Raw genomic sequence first — 13,226 nt, 5'->3', positions numbered from 1 at the left:
AATTTCGGATAAGACTGGGCGATCTTATTTTGATTGTATGGGAAAATTTAATTTTGTTTTGAAATACGAACATGATTTTTTTTAACTCTAGAACACTCTCGTTTTTGCCGATTTGTAAATTTTCTAAAGGAAACTTTCTGCTGAACAACTTTGTCGAAGACCGTTACTTAGTACCTTATCAGATAACGGGGTTTAAGTCTGTTGACTGGAATTGGAATTCAATCATACTCAAAAAATCATGGATGCGTTTTGAACCAAAAGAAAAGTTATTGAACCTTAGATATAGGAGTTTGATAGATCAAGCTTAGTTGATTTGAGCATAAAATAAGTTTTTTAAGAAAGCCTTATATATCCTAGTAAAAAACTTATTCTAAGCATTCCAGATTGCACGGTTTTACTTGGGCCCTGCCCGGATATTCAGTGGAAATTTCGAGAGAAGTCCGGTACGGTCAAGATATCCAGTTTTTGGAGGAAAACTACCCTGAAGATGCCCGGGTTATGGTATGTTTTGATTTTTGGATCCAAAAACGGTTTTTCAAAATCATTAACACTTAAATGCACGCAAATGCAATGCGGTTCGATGGAAAAAATAAAATTTGAAGTGATTTATTTTTTTATGTTTCCCTTGTCATTTTTTCCAATAATGCACGGATTCTGCTCAAAATTTCCCGAATGTTTGACGGTTAATAAATTGGAAACTTAAAATCCAATGCCCGATTTTTGTTTTATTTTTTTTTTTATTAGTTTGGATTATTGAAATTTGGCTTTTGAATAAACTGCAATATTAATAATTACAATCAATAAACCGAGAGAATATAGAATTTTTACAATTTTTTTAAATGAAGATCAGGTCCTACGTACTGCTTTATCAGCAAATATTTTTCATCAAGAAAAAATCCATGACGAAAATTATGTGAATAATTTTGTTAAATATAAAAATAAGATTTTCTTCATAAAACAAAACTTTTTGATTTTCAGCTGAATTGTGTGTACAAGTCTACTTTGATCAAAAATGCTCAAGTTGAGTAAAATCCTCCATAAATAATAAAAAGAATAGAATAAAATAGGATCAAACGTGACATGAACTAAGAACTCTAAAGCCAAATTTGAACCAGGATTTTTAAACAGCTTTTCATTTATACTTTCCTAGGATTATTTGAACTGAAAATCAAGGATCCTAAACTGGATATAGAATCTGAAATACGAAAAAAAGAATACAATGTTTGTTATAGGAATGTTGAACCAGAACCTCCAAAATGAGTTGGTTGAATTTTAAATTTAAAATGCAAAACTCAACATCTATGAACAAGTAAGAAAATTAAAAAAAAACTGTAGCAGAATTCTGACCTTGAAATGGGGTTTCGAGATTTTTGTAGACATCACATTATCAGATAACTTCCTGAACATTTTTTTCAATTTTCATCCATGCATTCAAAAGTTATTTACAAAACAAAGTGCTGCATTTTTTTCGAGTACGCTTCTCAAAAAAGAGGGTAGTTATGAGCAAACGTCTAATAAGTAGGAAGTGGTGATTATATAAAAATGTTTTACGCCCACAAGCAACAACTTAAAAGTAAGAAAAAAATATTGAAATGAAAAAGAAGACCTTGCATTGATTTTTTGGTTACTTTCCAGAATTTGAGCATTAAAGAGTTACTTGTTCGTGCTGATAGAATGAAAACCTGAGTGATTTTGTTCATAATTACCCCACTTAGCCCTACCTAGTCAAATATTTGTATAAGTTGAAATATCTCATTTATTTTAACTTACAAATGTGACTTTTAACGTTTTCCAATTTCAAATGTGACTTTTAACGTTTTCCAATTACAAATGGCCTGCTTTCGACCTGATACAACTGAGCTTCATGAGAAAATTTTAAAATAACAGAAATTAAAGCTTGTTAAATCTTTTAGACCACAAATAATAGTATAATTGACTGGATTGAATTCCTTGAAGTATAAATTTCCGATTCTGATTCAAAAATTGAAAAAAAAATGAACTGTAGACGAAAATATTTGCACTCGGAGTTCAAGTATCTCTAAAAAAATGCTGATTACGTTCACTCCAGATTGGTCGAATATCGACCATATGAATTGGTACATATATTCATAGCCATCGTTATAACATTGTATATTTCTGAAAATACTTTGATAGAATCGATTATATCATACAAAACTATGCAACCATTTTGTATAAAACTTAAAATTATTGCTGTTACATTATTAAGAATGCAGATCACCCAAGAAACATAGGTGTCTTGCTCGGTGGTGTCGGCTCGTGGGGAGGGGGGTTGTTGGAATTTTTTCTCCATTTTTGCTTGAACCATGCCTAAAGCATGGCCGTAGGAACCGGAAGGGTTTTGGGGGTTTAACTACCCCCCCCCCTCCTCCTCCTCCTCATGAGGGTTAAAAATACCAAGCGAAATATTTTTCGCTGAACTCGAAATTTCAAGTTCTTAATAAAATTTTGATGAACAATTTGAATAAGTCTATAGAAACAATTTCGATTCAGAACTTAAACCAGATTCAGAAACCTCATCCCAAATCTCTTATTTTAGACTTTAAGCTTGCCAGATTGCCTATATTTTGCGCATTTTCTCACTTTACTTGCAAAATCAAGCAATTTAAATTGATTTTTTAGAATTATTTCCAAAAAAATTCTTTGAACAAATTTTGTCAAAATAACAAGAACGATTTGGAAGCCCAAAATATGGTTTTAAATCGGCTGATAATGTTTCGATAAAAAAAACTCAATTTTCATTTGTTTTTTTTTTCTTTATTTAAATGAGATAATAACAAAATTTTCCTGGGTATTGGCTGGAATCTGGAGAAAATCTGTCCGATTTATGCAAGGTTTTAACGTAAAATATCCTTGCAGAAAAAATTCTAGTCCGTAGTTTTTTGTTCATGATTTCTAGTTTGAATCATCATTGAGATAGAATTCTAATTCAAATCTTGGTTTTGCTTTTCAAACTTAAATAAGATAGATTTTTCACATTTGAAACTCATCATTTCGGAACATGAAGAGAGAATATTTGAAACTAAAACCAATACTTCGACTTGAATTTTTTTATCCTCAATTCATATGCAGAATTGAAGCACAAGAAAGTTTCATGAGTCCAGAATTGAAAAATCAGTAACAACTTTATCATTCGGAATTTTTGTTCAAATTAACAAGTTCAATCACGAGTAAATAATTGAAAGACAATTAATATTGTAACCCATAAATTCAGAATGAAGTAAGACATTTCTGGTTGAGGGTTCTGATTAAATTTCGCTTTTTTGGTTCAAATTTATAAGAAGAATTTAGAATCATATTTTGAATTTAGGCTCAAAATGCAGAATTCAGTCTCGGAATTAAAATTTAAAATTCGTATTTAAATTCAACTCGAAGTTAAGTTTTATAATCAAGATTAGAATATCAATATGAGAATTTAATTAAGGATTAAAATTGAAGGAGGTCGCTGTTTCATAACTTTGATTTTTGATTAAAAATTAGTCAGTTTAGAAACACAAACCTGGTGAAAATCACAAATATAGAATAAGACCTGAATTCAATTCAAAGAATTTGTTTTTTGAAAAAAGAAAAGTTTAAAACTATTCACAGGGGATTTATTATGAAATATAAATCACTATTGATATTTTTTATTGATGAAATAGCTTGTTTTTAATCATCAGGTTGAATTTAGTTGGAAATTTGATATTTCAGATTCTTAAAAAATTTAATCTATAATTTTATTTAAATTTACAAGAGTAGAAAATTAACCCGACTTGAACCGTAATCCTCATTTGTTTCTCTCATTTCTGAATATTTGATACATTTTGACCATTGCATCAAATGCAACAGTTATAAAAAAAAGATTGCTTGTTTAAGTGAATTCAAAAAGTTTTCTTTCAAATGAAACTTCCAAAATCCCTTATTTATAAGTTTAATTTTTTGTTTCGATTATACAGTCATTTTAACATTTTTGTGTCCTTCCCAATTTTTATCAACGGCGGACTGACTAAAAAACTAACCAGGTAACTGTGTTCAATGATTACTCTTGGGCTCGAACTCACGGACATCAGCTCAGGAGGCAGCTGACTTGCCAACTGAGTTATATCACAAGTTCCCAAAAAAAAGTTAAAGCCTCAAGAAAAAAATTGGCATCAACTAGGACTTTTTTGAAAGTTATGAATTGAAATGAATAACTTTAAATGTTAATTTACTTCAACCTAAATAATTTGATAGAACCTACACATTTTTCACTATTCTGTGTCTTTGCATTGTCCAAGCAAAATTGTTTTAGAAAAAAAAATCACCAAAACCCCCCCACGAGCCGGTTCTTCCTACGGCCCTGGCTAAAAACATAGTAAAAAAAATGAAGGTTCATTATAATTATTCAGGTTGGAGTCATTTGACATTAATAGTATAGTGCTTGTTTTAATTTCTTAGTTTCAAAAATAAGTCCTAGAAGTTGCCAATTTTTTTTTTCAGGGAGTTTAAAAAAAATTAATTGAAATTCATCTATTTGAAGATTTCATTTTAATGAAAAACTTTTGATATTTTCTTAAATAAAAAGTAGTAACCTGGTTCTTTTAAACCACAAGCATGGTCGTTTGAGGCTTTGATAACAAAAACTCTAAATATTCAGGAAGAGATAAGGTTTGCGGTTGAAATCAGATTTATTTTCTATCTACGCTTGTAAAAGATTAAAATTAAAGGTTTTTGTTTGAAACTAAGTATATCTCCAATATAAATAATGCTAAACAAATAACCAGTAAAATATGTTTTTAGTTGAATTAAAAAAAATCTAGTTTTCTCTTAAATCTAAATTTTATTTTATATTTGTGATTTTTTCTAGTTTGTGATCCAAACTAACTTTGATTATCTATAAAATTTTAGTTTTGAATCCAGAATCAAAATTATGAAACTACGTGTACCTACAATTTGAAACCTTAATAAAATTCCCACATATATATTTTAACCTTGATTATAAAATTTAACTTCGAGCTGAATATAAATCTTTCATTTGGGTTCCGAATCAGAATACTGCCTTTTGAACCAGAGTTTGAAATCAGAATTCCGAATTTAAACACGATTTTTGATTTTAGTTCCAGAAAATAATTCTTACTTATCATGAACCAAAATGCAAAATTTTGATCAGATTTTTCAATGATAATCTCATATTTGAATTCTGAATATTTGGTTCTCAATTTGAATTCTATCTTGAGTTATTTATTCGTTATTGAACTTGCGAATCTGATTTTTTTTCCAAAGACGATCTAAACTGAATTTCAGTAACAATAAACTGTGTACAGAATCCGAATTCCTATAACTGACATCGAGTTTTAATGATTATAAGCAAACTTGGAACCACAAAATCTGGGATTTTTCTAACCTTAGCTTTCCGTAAATTTTTGCCGGCTGTGCAAATCCAGGATATTTTCTTAGATATCCGCCAATATCAAAATTTAAAAAAATACATGATGAAAAACACTTGGCTTATGCTTTAAAAAATCGTACACATTAATTTTGATAAAGTTTACTCAAAAAATTTAGGCGCAAAAAACATAATCTTAATGTCCTAATTTAAATTTTTGTTTAATTTAGCAAATAAAGTTCAAAACTTCGGGAAAACCCTGGCCGATTTTGTAAGCTTAGTATAATCTTATTTGAATTCGATATTCGGGACACAAATTTTATCAACAAGTAAGATTTTTTTTGAAAAACAGTAGTGTAATTATTTACTTGGGATAAGATTTCAATGTGCTGAGTAAAGATTGTTACTTTTGAATCATTTTAGTCGTTCAAAAATATTTGATCTGAAATTTTTCGTTTGGAGAAGAACATTTTGCTTGGCATCTTTGAACATTCATGGGGGGGGGGGGGGGGATTTAACCCCCAAAACCATGATTTTCTAGGTTTTCCCTCTTGGCAATTAACATTTTTCTAGCTTCTGTAACTGATTTTCAAAAAATGGTTTTTAGGGTGGTTATCAATTTATATAACAAAGGAATTTTTTGGCCTTCTCTGTCTCGAGGATGCGTACAGTAAAGTATTCTGGCCAAGAAATGGTTATATAGCCCAGTTTCAGAAACGTTTCATTGTCCATAATAATGCACCCAGAAATTTTGCAAAATATGAATCATACAGTTTTCGGGCTCATGGTTTGACAGAAGCGGCTTAATTTGGGCTCCTTCTAGGTTTTTTTCTGTTTCCGAGACATCTTGAGCTCAAGTCGCTCTTGAGCACGCATCACGTTAGACGTCGAGGTCCCAACTTCTCGCCACATCCCAAACGGAAGCCGATGGTTTCTGTTTGTAGGCATCCTTGATCTTTTTGTCGATAGCAGGACCTACAGGACCAGATTTTCGACCACTCCTCGGTTCATCTTCAAACGTAAATGTTCATCATATTTTCTTATAGCTGTCCGTACCCCTCCGACGCTCACATTCCTCTTGGCCAATTTTCCCAATGAGATTTCACTCACAGTTGACCACTTGTGCACGATACTTTTTCTCTTCTCCGGACTATTAAACCACGCATTTAGAAATGTTATCGCAAAATAAATGTTTTATTTATTTCATATTTTTTTAAAAGTTTTATTAACGACACTTTACCATCCTTATGGCATTCGTGTCGAGGTTTTTTTTATGTAATCACGTACAGAAATATGTAATTAAATGGACGCAGCCAGTAGAATGCGAGAAAAAATCGATTCAAAATTACCGTTAACATTAAGTGTGCTTTTAATTCCTGGAACAGTTTAAATATAATTCCTGTTGTCTTAGAAAAAGATTATCAAGACCTCTAGATAAACATACAAAACGAGTTTGGCTCCTTAAAGCCTCAAAGCATGAGCCGTTTCAAATAAAGAAAGTACAACAACAACCAATACAGAAAGAATTTAGAAATAAAATAATTTTTATTTTCATGATGAAATAATTAAAAAAAAAAAAACTTCTCACATTACACAGTACAATAGTGTACCATTTTGTTACACTTTTCAAAAAATCAACTCCAGCTTAACGCGCATGACGGTAGGACTGAAGTGAAGGGATTGATTTATAAGCTACATCGATTTGAATGGGTGGAAGTTTTCCGGTGCCGGTCACCGGCATAGGGAGAAGGAAAAGTGCCTCCATCATCCCCAGTTCAAATCCAAATTCCGATGAATGCAATCGGGCGGCTGACTGTAACGGGCACTGCTTTGCCACCATTTCCACATCCAAGCGGGGGAGGACGTAAACGTAATCGAACCAATTGTTTTTGTTCCGAGTTTTTGTTGTGGTGCAAAAGGGGTTTGTATTGTGTGTTTTTTGTTGCTGTCTTTTGTATTATCCATGTTTATTTTTGTTTTGTTGTTTCCTAAGACTATGATAGCGGTTTGGCCTATTTCACAAATGCTGTGATTGAAGGTTTTGGGGCGATTTGTTAAACAGCTGTTTTGTGGGATGATTTCCGGGCACATTGCCTTCGATTTCAAAATTGATCAAACGTAGAATTTAACATTTGTAGACTCACCAGCAAGATTATTCAGTATTTTTAACTTGATATACAATTAATTGAACACTTTACATTTTAATTAAAATTTGTCACCAAACGTGCTTCAAATTCACAGTAAATTTGAAAACAACAAAGCAGTTCCACCAGACGATCGTACAAATTTCTTCAACTGCGCTAACGCGTCTCACTCGGCTGGGCAAGGCGACGTACGTGCGATAAAACGCTAAACACCAGCAGCGAAAATTCAAATTTGCGCAAGTTTCGATATGATGATGATGATGACACTTCTTCCAAAGGCGCACTTAAACCATTCACTCAAACAGCTGATGCATTCGGTTGATCCTGCTTTGAGACAGTTGCTGTTTTTTTCTGTTGCTTCTTTTCCATTTGCCTTGAATTAAACCGTACCGAATTCACGGTACTATTGAAAAAAAAAATAAAAAAACGCAAAATATAGTCAAGTGCGCCATCCAGTAGCAAAGCTGGCAGCAGTAAAGCAGCAAAACCGGCACTGTCGGATTTGGTTAGTCGTTGCAAAATACTTTCTCCGGTTTTAGCGAGCGACCGCAGCTTAAGTCATACCCGACTTCATTATTATAGGCTACCTCCTATTCAATCGTCTTCGTCCTCGTCTTCGTCTTCGTACGTTTCGATTCAGTAGTATGCCCCAGAGACCCATCATTGGTGTACGGCCACATGACACCCACAAAGTGATTTGATTCAAGGAGGGTGGTCTCAATTTGTTGCAAGAAATAGAGTATATTCTAATTATATTATTAAAATTAAGCTAACGTTTATTCAACCGAAGGAATTAGAAGTTTTCAACAGAGCTTCTAAAAACGTTAATGATTTTGTTGAAAAAAGCGTTTTGTGAAAAAATGAGCTGATGAGAAAAACAGAAATCAATTCGCTAAAATAAGTTTTTATGTTATGAAGCAGCATGACCCTTATTTTGAGTTCGGTTTTTATGTCAGCTCTGAAAAATTTACAAGACCATACAAAATAACAAGTAAGCATAAAATAAACTCCTATTTTAAGGTCCACCTCTCCTATTTTTTTTTTTTTTTTTTTGAACAATAAAGTGCCCAGCTCTTAACAGGCTATTGGCACTATTTTTTATCAAAAAAAAATAAATGTGTACACATCAGAATAAATATTTTACATCGAATTCTTACTTCTACATTTTTTAATCCTATCATAAGTCTTTGTAAACGTTGATCTCCTTTAAAAAATTTATCACGTTTTTATAATCTCCATTTAATTTCAAGCTTTCCTCATTAATATTAAACTTTGTTCGACTATCGACTACTTTATTGCAATCCACAAAAAGATGGTTGATTGTTAATTGGCAGTTGCAAAATTCGCATAGTGGGGGAGATTGTTTTTCAAATAAATACGAATGAGTTAATCTGGAATGACCGATTCTAATTCTTGTCAAAATTACTGAGTCTTTTCTTGAAAGGGTATGCATTTTATGCCATTCTTTTACCACGTTATGACACATTCTTAATTTATTATTTTCAAGATTAGTCCAAAAATTTTGCCATGATTTAATAATATTACTTTTAGCTAAATTTATAAAATCAAATATAGGAAGAGAAATTGGCGTCAATGTTTCCAAGTGAGAAGATTTAGCTAGATTATCGGCTTTTTCATTGCCATCTATTCCTATATGGCTTGGAATCCATATTATTTTTATTGTTACTAAAGGTTTAGTTTTAATAATTTGGTATATTTTTTGAACAATTGGGTTGTCACTGGAAGGATTTTTCAGTGCTAAAATAGAACTGAGAGAATCCGAGAATATCACGAATTGATATTGCATTTCTTTTAAAAGAGCAATTTCAACTGCTTCTTGAATTGCAAGAAGTTCAGCGGTAAATATTGACGATGCTGAAGAAATTCTTTTCTTTATATTATTAAACCCATCGTAAACTGCAAAACCAACAGTTGAATCTGTCTTTGATCCATCTGTGAAAAATTTCAAATAATTTTCATGTTCTTTAAGTATTTTTAAGTAGTGGGCCTTAAAAGTCATTGGACTTGTGTTTGTTTTTTTAAATTTATTTAAAGATATATCAAATTGTAGCTGAGAATCTTGAGTCCAAAAAGGGGTAGGAAAAATTGACCTAGGCATCGGGAACTGGAAAACTAAATCATATTTATCAAATTTGTGCAAACAACGATGAATGAAAGATTTCGAACATTCGTTAGTATTTTCACACCTAGTCTGATTTCTCAAAAGCACAATTTTTTTTCTTAATGGATGGTCTTCTAAAGAACATATTTTAATTCCTGTTTTGATTATTTGTAAATCTCGACGGTAATCCATTGGTAAAATCCCAGACTCTGCATGTAAACTCAACACTGGACTTGTCCTAAATGCACCAGTTGCCAATCGAATTCCTGTATTCTGTATTGTTCCCAGTGATTTTAGTAGTTTCTCATTAGCAGTGCCATATACAATACTTCCATAATCTAGTTTAGAAATTACCAACGATTTGAGAAGGGTGAGTAAAGTTTTCCTATTAGAACCAAATGTGGTATGTGCTAATGTCCTGATTATCCGTAAAGAATTTTCTGAGCTTTTTCTTAGATTTTTTATGTGAATGTCCCATTTTAGTTTTTTGTCAAAGAAAATACCTAAAAACTTATGGGATTCAACATACTCTAGATTTTGATTGTTAAATACTAACGATGGATTATGAATACATCTGAAGCGTCGACAAAAATGTATTACCTTCGTTTTCGTGGTGGAAAAACGGAAGCCAGTATGATCACACCATTTTTCTAGATTTGCTAAAGTTTGCTGAAGTTTTTCTTGAACTACCTCTAAAGATTTACCAGCTACATAAGCTACTGTATCATCTGCAAATTTTAAACTTCTAACATGAGGAGGAAAACTAGTTTTCATTGAATTGATCGCAATTAGAAAAAGGGTTACACTTAAAACTGATCCTTGTGGTAATCCATTATTTTGTTTGAAAGATGATGATAAATGATTTCCTATTCGAACTTGGAAGCTACGATCTTCTAGAAAATTGTTGATAAAGTGCAACATATTTCCTCTTACACCCATTTCCGAGAGAGTTTGAATTATTTGTACTGTCCACGTCATATCGTAGGCTTTCTCAATGTCAAAAAATATGCAAATCAAATGTTCCTTGTTTTCGAAAGCTTCTTGTATCGATGATTCTAATGTAACTAAATTATCCAAAGTGTTACGAAATTTACGAAAGCCGGACTGTGTTGGATCAAAAAATTTACTATTTTCTAGAAACCATTGGAGTCTTCGATTCACTAATTTTTCCATTAATTTACACAAACAGGAGGTAAGAGATATTGGACGGTAGCTTTGACTATTGAGCGGACTTTTCCCTTGTTTAAGTATAGCTATAACTATCGATCGGCGCCATTGATCAGGAAAAACTCTTTCAGACCAAACTTGGTTAAACATTCTTAACAAATAAAACATTGCATCGGGAGGAAGATTTTGAAGCATGTGATAGTGAACATCATCGACACCTGTAGATGAACCTTTACATGTTGCTAAAGACATCTGTAACTCAATCATCTTGAACGGAGTATTCAATACATTGTTTTCTAACTCATCGAAAGAAATATTGGTTTTTTCAGTTTCGTCGGACCAACGTGTGAAATCCTTCGAGTAATTCTCGCAACTTGAAATTTGTGAAAAATGTTTTCCTAATTGTTCAGCTATTCTATCTGGCTGTGTTATCAAATTATTGTCTACTTTCAGCGAAGAAATTAAACAGTTTTTAGTTCTTCCTCTAAGATTCTGAATTTTACTCCATACAACATTATTAGAAGTTGAAGCTGACACAGATTCTACAAAATTATTCCAGCTAGCCTTGGATTGTCGTCTTATTAAATTTCTTGATTTTGATTTTGCTAACTTGTAAGCTATCATGTTTTCTGTAGACATATGTTCATTGAACTTTCTTAGTGCTTTTCTTTTTTCCTTAATACTATTAGATATTTCAGAGCTCCACCAAGGGGGACGGAATTTTTTGATAATATCAGACGTTCTTTTAATAGATTGAGTAGCTGCTTCAATGATAGAGTTAGAAAAATGTGTCACTTGTTCTAAAGTACTTAATGGAATATTTTCATTAATATTTATTGTCACTAAGTCCTGAAACTTAGCCCAGTCCGCTTCATTAGTTAACCACCTAGGTCGTTTGGAAATGTTAAGGTTAGTTTGCAAAGGATTGATAACGATAGGATAATGATCACTGAAACATAAATCATCATGAACAACCCAGCTAAATACAGTAGATAAAGATGGCGAACCAAAAGTAAGATCAATAGACGAATAAGTATTATGTGCTACACTAAAGTGAGTGGGTGATCCGTCGTTTAAACAATTCAAATCAAAACGTTCGAAAAAATCAACCAACATTTTACCTCTCACACTATCCTCTCTACTACCCCAACAAACATTGTGTGCATTACAGTCACTCATAATCAAAAAAGGCTTGGGAAGTTGCAAAATCAACTCGTACAAAATCTTTTCAGAAATGGTCTCTCCAGGTGGAAGATAAAGACAACATAGAGTAAACTCTACAGGGTAAAACAATTTGACAGCAACTGCCTGCAGCTCTGTTTCTAAATCGAGTTCTTGTGCTTCGAAGCCTTCGCGAATACAAATTACTACACCACCGCTTGCTCGATGGTGAATTTCGTCAATCTTATAAAACAATTTGAAATTTTTAAGTGTTGGAATGTTAGTTTGCTTAAAGTGAGATTCCTGAATACCAATAGCATAAGGATTGTATTGACTAATCAAAAGTTTCAGTTCCTGAATGTGTTGCTGAAATCCATTACAATTCCATTGTAACATGGCCATTGCGAAAATTATTGTGAAAAAAAAAAGTAAAATGATTTCTGAAATCTCAAAATTTTTGTTCCGATGTGTCAAAGTGGTAAAAGAAAAGAATCTTAATATCTGTTATAATTTATATATCTTGGTCGTTAATTTTCGTATAATCTGGAACATTTAATAAAATGGAAGAGGATATTGCTTGTGATAAAATACTTAATTCTGATACTTGAGGAGGATCAACGTTTTCAAAGTTAACACTAGTCACATCATTCAAATCTGAATCTGATTGGTTTTTTATATTACATGGTTTTTCGTGATTTTCATTCTGCATACCTGGAGGAACCCAGTTTGCTGGGTTCGGCGTTGGTTGTTCCGTGTTCTCATGTTGCGTCGCTCGTGTTACATTCGATGTTCTAGTGAGTGTCGTCGGTTTGCTGCTTGCCAGAGCCTTCGTTGGATTTTCTACTGGAGAGGTCTGCGTTTGAGTTGGTGATATCGATCCATTGCTTCCGGTTCTCAGAACACCGGCAAAAGTTTGAGAGGGACGTTGAGTGATGATGAGTTCAAGGGGTACCTGTTGCCTCCGTTTCTGTCGTGCTTCCTTCATCGTTACTCTCTGGGTGACTCGGATTTTTTGAATTTCTTGCTCATCAACATAGATTGGACATTCCTTCGAGAATGCCATGTGAGAGCCCCGACAGTTTACACATTTGACTGGGTGCAAACATGGCTGTTGGTCGTGAAATAACTCGGCACATTTGGCGCACACTCGATTTCCTTTGCAGCTTTCTTTTTTATGACCGTAGCGAAGGCACACATTGCACCGCATTGGGTTGGGTACGTAGAGTCGCAGCTTACATTTGTAGAAACCTACATCGATGGTATCTGGTAA

General features: G+C 32.7%; 1 protein-coding gene across 5 annotated transcripts in view; it reads right to left on the bottom strand.

Moving 5' to 3' along the window:
- LOC129746953 (serine proteinase stubble-like) overlaps positions 1-13,226 on the bottom strand; it is a 140,797-nt gene that overhangs the window by 76,327 nt on the left and 51,244 nt on the right. The window contains exon 1 of one of the 5 annotated variants that reach the window (XM_055740923.1): positions 7,507-7,617. The exons of the other annotated variants lie outside the window; for them this stretch is intronic. The gene's annotated coding sequence lies outside the window, so the exon portion shown is untranslated. Of the gene's footprint in view, positions 1-7,506; positions 7,618-13,226 lie in introns of those variants that run through there. 5 annotated transcript variants of the gene reach the window in all.

The sequence above is a fragment of the Uranotaenia lowii genome, chromosome 2 (genome assembly GCF_029784155.1).
Source record: "Uranotaenia lowii strain MFRU-FL chromosome 2, ASM2978415v1, whole genome shotgun sequence".
In the NCBI taxonomy this organism is placed as follows: Eukaryota; Metazoa; Arthropoda; class Insecta; order Diptera; family Culicidae; genus Uranotaenia; species Uranotaenia lowii.
Note: the sequence above shows the minus strand (reverse complement) of the source record. Positions and strands in the feature narration are given on the sequence as shown.